Source organism: Triticum urartu, chromosome 1 (genome assembly GCF_003073215.2).
Source record: "Triticum urartu cultivar G1812 chromosome 1, Tu2.1, whole genome shotgun sequence".
NCBI lineage: Eukaryota > Viridiplantae > Streptophyta > Magnoliopsida > Poales > Poaceae > Triticum > Triticum urartu.
The window spans coordinates 571621441-571627311 of NC_053022.1; positions in this window are offsets into that span (position 1 = coordinate 571621441).

Below are 5871 nucleotides of genomic sequence, written 5' to 3' on the forward strand. Positions count from 1 at the left end.
AAGCGACCTTACGGCTTCCATGAACCATGATGGTCCCCTTATGACCCGGCATCTTGAGCTGCAAGTACACATAGCAGGGCCGTGCCATGAACTTGGCATAGGCCGGTCGACCAAACAGGGCGTGATACGGGCTTTGGATTTTTACCACCTCAAACGTCAGCGTCTCTGATCTGGAATCATGATCATCTCCAAAGGCCACTTCCAGTGCTATCTTGCCAACGGGGTATGCTAACTTACCGGGTACCACACCATGGAAAACCGTATTCGACGGTCGGAGATCTTTATCTGTTAGCCCCATACGACGGAAGGTCTCATAGTACAAGATGTTAATGCTGCTACCCCCATCCATGAGTACCTTGGTGAACTTATAACCTCCCACCTGAGGCGCCACCACCAAAGCCAGCTGACCCGGATTGTCAACCCGGGGAGGGTGATCCTCTCTACTCCATATGATTGGCTGCTCTGACCAGCGTAGATACCGGGGCACGGCCGGTTCAACAGAATTAACTGCCCGCTTCTGGACCTTCCCGTCTCTCTTGTCCAAGCTAGTGGTGAATACGTGATATTGCCCACTATTCAATTGCTTCGGGTTGCTCTGGTAACCCGACTGCTGCTGTTGCTGATTGTAACCCCCCTGGTTGTTCTGATTATTCTGATTGTTATGTCTGCCCGGATTACCATTAAATCCTGAACCGGAGTTTCTTCCACCGTAACCCGGCCCGGATCCACCACCGGAGCTGGGATCATACTGGAAAGCGTTAGAGCTCTTGAACTCCTGCATAATGTAGCAATCCTTCCAAAGGTGGTTCGCCGGCATCTCTTTCGTCCCATGCTTCGGACAGGGCTGGTTCAACAGATAATTCAGGCGGTCCGGATTAGGACTAGGTGCTCCACTGCGATTCTGTGATTTACCCTTACGTCGCTGGCCCTTGTCCTGCGCATTAGTATTAGCCACAAAGTCCATGTTGTCATCCGCTTTATGCTTACCTCCACCACCATTACCTGCTGAGTGATGTTGCTGACCTTTGGAGTTGCTGTTCTTCTTTCCCTTCCCTGTCTTCTCATCATCAGACTCGGGATCCTTGGTACTATCAGAATCAGCATACTTTACCAAAGCGGCCATGAGAGTCCCCATGTCAGTGCAATGGCGCTTCATCCGCCCTAATGTTAATTTCAGGGGTCCAAACCGGCAATTGCCTTCCAAGGTTATGACTGCGGTGTCAGCATTGATGCGGTCTGATGAATGCAGAACTTGTGAGACCCGGCGCACCCAATGAGTAGTTGATTCTCCTTCCTCCTGGACACAGGCAGCTAAATCCACTATCGACATAGGCTGCTTACACGTGTCTTTGAAATTATTGATGAACCGGGCTCGCAACTGGGCCCATGAACTGATAGAATTGGGCGGCAAGCTCTTTAACCAGGTACGGGCTGTCCCTTCAAGCATCATGGTGAAATATTTTGCACACGCCGCATCATCCACATCCAGCATCTCCATGGCCATCTCATAGCTCTCCACCCATGTCTCCGGGGGTTGATCCGCCGTATAGTTTGGTACCTTGCGCGGGCCCTTGAAATCCTTAGGCAGGCGCACATTGCGTAAAGCGGGGACAAGGCAGGGCACCCTCAATGCACTAGAAGTGAGCCCCGGTTCAACCGAAGTGGTTGGACGAACCGGCGTAAACTGACAAGCTTGATGTTGTGCTGCTAACTCGGCTTCTCTGCGCGCTCGGGCCCGGTCTACCACCTCCTGAGCATTATCGACACCACCGGCCGGATTGTTGCCACGGGGCGCTCCATGCCGTGCATTACTTGACACAGCTAGCTCCTCCATATGCCTGCTACAACTCCGGCTTGGACGTGGGGTAGAGTGAATCCGATCACGGCTGTATGAATACGCTTCCTGTTGGACCAAAGCAGTCCTAAGGAGCTCTTTGACCCGGCGCGTCTCTATCGCCTGCAATGAATCACCTTCGACTGGAATAGCCTCCAACCGTGCCGCAGCTGCAACAAGGTTATCCAGCGGATTGGAGTAGTGACCTGGAGGTGTGGGCACAGCCTGTGGTACACCAGTATTATGACGGGGCAGATCTATCAAACGAGGCTGGACCGGCGCGCCCATGCCAGGTGCCTCCGCCCGGTTTACCACCGGCGGATTACTGGTCCCCACCCCAGGGGTATTAAAAAGGTCCCTTCCTTCAAAAACCGAAGGCAAACGAGATCGGTACTTCCTCCTCATGACTTCCTGTGAGGCGTTCTGGTCCAGCATGAGCTTGTAGGCTTGTGCGTCCAAAGCGGCCCGCTCCGCAGTCATCCTGACCTCTTCAGCTACCAGATCCGCTTTGGCCTGAGTGATCTGCTCCCTCACCTTTGCAATCTCTGCGTTATGAGCATCCTGATCCGCCGGGTTGGCCTCTGCCATGAGCGCAGCCAACGCATCGAACAGATCGGATAGAACTTGAGCCGGCGGGCGCACAGGGCCTCCTGCCCCGGCAGCCGTTGCCACTGCTGAACCGGAAACCATTGCTGCGGCCGTCGATGAGTGAAGCGCTGCTTGTGTACCAGCCATGAATATTCCAACCCGATTGGGCAGATCAGAGGGGTCCGGAATACTGTCGCCATCAGAACAGCCCCCAATCCGGCCGTCTTGCAGCTGATACAAAGACTCTGTTTCTCCGGTTGACGACTCATCGCCAGAGTAAACGACGGTTTTGCCGCCAGATCCTGATCCATCCTCATAGCTTCCTCCATGGATGACTCCCACGAAGGCATGTTTCACGGCCGGTTTAACCCGGGCAGGTCACGCACGCTGAGCTGTCTCGACGAGGTCGGTGCAGGTGTCCAGCTCAGGGCCCGGTTCACCGATCTTGCCGATGAAGACGTGTATGCCACCATAGGGGACCCGGTACCCGTACTCAATCGAGCCGGCCTCGGGGCCCCAGCCTGCATCGTCGATGTAGATCTTGCCGCGACGACTCTTGGTCATCCGGCCCACGGCGTATCCCTCGAGTCCTTTGAAGCGGCCCTCCAAGAACTTGAAACCATCGTGCGATAGCCCCACGATGGGCGCCAACTGTCGTGGGTTTGTCACGGCAGATGTCCTAGCAAAAGGACTTAGTCGTGGAGCCAGCGCAACGGGTTAACTCGAAGGGGTTAAAGCGGACACAGGGACACAGAGAGTTTATACTAGTTCGGCCCCTTCGATGAAGGTAAAAGCCTGCGTCTAGTTTGTGATGGAATTGATGGGGTTTCAATGACTAGGGAGCAAACAAGCTTCGCCTAAGTCTCGAGTTGTGGTTGTCTGTCCCTGAACCGCTGTCGGGTCGTCCCCTTATATACACGGGTGACGCCCGTCAGTTCATAGAGTCCCAATCTCGGGTTCATACTCGTATCCGGGTTGGTCTCTCCTTATTCCTAACTTACAATACAAGTTCACATACAAGCCGGTTTACGGCTACAAGTGTTGAACCGACTACGGCCTTGGGCCTTTATCTAGCTTCTTGGGCTTTAACACTCTTTAACTACTGACGAAGTTAATCCGGCCCAGGCAGGTCGGTTTACGCCCAATAGTAATACCCCCAACACACAGGCTTCTCCATAAGTCTGCGTAAACCCAAACGCTTTGATCATCTCATCAAATCGAATGTTCCAACTCCGAGACGCTTGCACCAGCCCATAGATTGAGCGTTGGAGCTTGCACACCTTGTCAGCATTCTTAGGATCGACAAAACCTTCCGGCTGCATCATATACAATTCTTCCTTAAGAAAGCCGTTAAGGAATGCCGTTTTGACGTCCATTTGCCATATCTCATAATCATAGAATGCGTCAATTGCTAACATGATTCAGACGGACTTCAGCTTTGCTACGGGTGAGAAAGTCTCATCGTAGTCAACCCCTTGAACTTGTCGATAACCCTTAGCGACAAGCCGAGCCTTATAGATGGTCACATTACCATCCGCGTCTGTCTTCTTCTTAAAGATCCATTTATTTTCTATGGCTCGCCAATCATCGGGCAAGTCATTCAAAGTCCATACTTCGTTTTCATACATGGATCCTATCTCGGATTTCATGGCTTCCAGCCATTTGTTGGAATCCGGGCCCGCCATCGCTTCTTCATAGTTCGAAGGTTCACCATTGTCTAACAACATGATTTCCAGGACAGGGTTGCCGTACCACTCTGGTGCGGAACGTGTCCTTGTGGACCTACGAAGTTCAGTAGCAGCTTGATCTGAAGTACCCTGATCATCATCATTAATCTCCTCTCTAGTCCGTGCAGGCACCACAGGAACATCTTCCTGAGCTGCGCTACTTTCCGCTTCAAGAGGCAATACTTCATCAAGTTCTACTTTCCTCCCACTTACTTCTTTCGAGAGAAACTCTTTCTCTAGAAAGGATCCATTCTTGGCAACAAAGGTCTTGCCTTCGGATCTGAGGTAGAAGGTATACCCAATGGTTTCCTTAGGGTATCCTATGAAGACGCATTTTTTCGATTTGGGTTCGAGCTTTTCAGGTTGAAGTTTCTTGACATAAGCATCGCATCCCCAAATTTTAGAAATGACAGCTTAGGTTTCTTCCCAAGCCATAATTCATACGGTGTCGTCTCAACGGATTTCGACAGAGCCCTATTTAAAGTGAATGCGGCAGTCTCTAAAGCATAGCCCCAAAATGAGAGCGGTAGATCGGTAAGAGACATCATAGATCGCACCATATCTAATAGAGTGCGATTACGACGTTCGGACACATCATTACGCTGTGGTGTTCCAGGCGGCGTGAGTTGTGAAACTATTCTACATTTCCTTAAGTGCGTGCCAAATTCGTGACTCAAATATTCTCCCCCATGATCTGATCGTAAGAACTTGATTTTCCTGTCACGTTGATTCTCAACCTCACTCTGAAATTCCTTGAACTTTTCAAAGGTCTCAGACTTGTGTTTCATTAAGTAGACATACCCATATCTACTTAAGTCATCAGTGAGGGTGAGGACATAACGATAGCCACCGCGAGCCTCAACGCTCATTGGACCGCACACATCAGTATGTATGATTTCCAATAAGTTTGTTGCTCGCTCCATTGTTTCAAAGAATGGAGTCTTGGTCATTTTGCCCATGAGGCATGGTTCGCACGTGTCAAATGATTCATAAGCAAGAGACTCCAAAAGTCCATCTGCATGGAGTTTCTTCATGCGTTTGACACCAATGTGACCAAGGCGGCAGTGCCACAAGTATGTGGGACTATCATTATCAACCTTACATCTTTTGGTATTCACACTATGAATATGTGTAACATCACGTTCGAGATTAAGTAAGAATAAACCATTGACCAGCGGGGCATGACCATAAAACATGTCTCTCATATAAATAGAACAACCATTATTCTCAGATTTAAATGAGTAGCCATCTCGCATTAAACGAGATCCAGATACAATGTTCATGCTCAAAGCTGGTACTAAATAACAATTATTGTGGTTTAAAACTAATCCCGTAGGTAAATGTAGAGGTAGCGTGCCGATGGCGATCACATCGACCTTGGAACCATTCCCGACGCGCATCGTCACCTCGTCCTTCGCCAGTCTCCGTTTATTCCGCAGTTCCTGTTTTGAGTAACAAATATGAGCAACTGCACCGGTATCAAATACCCAGGAGCTACTATGAGCGCTGGTTAGGTACACATCAATAACATGTATATCACATATACCTTTGGTATTGCCGGCCTTCTTATCTGCTAAGTACTTGGGGCAGTTCCGCTTCCAGTGACCGTTTCCCTTGCAATAAAAGCACTCAGTCTCAGGCTTGGGTCCATTCTTTGGCTTCTTCCCGGAAGCTTGCTTACCGGGCGCGGCAACTCCCTTGCCGTCCTTCTTGAAGTTCTTT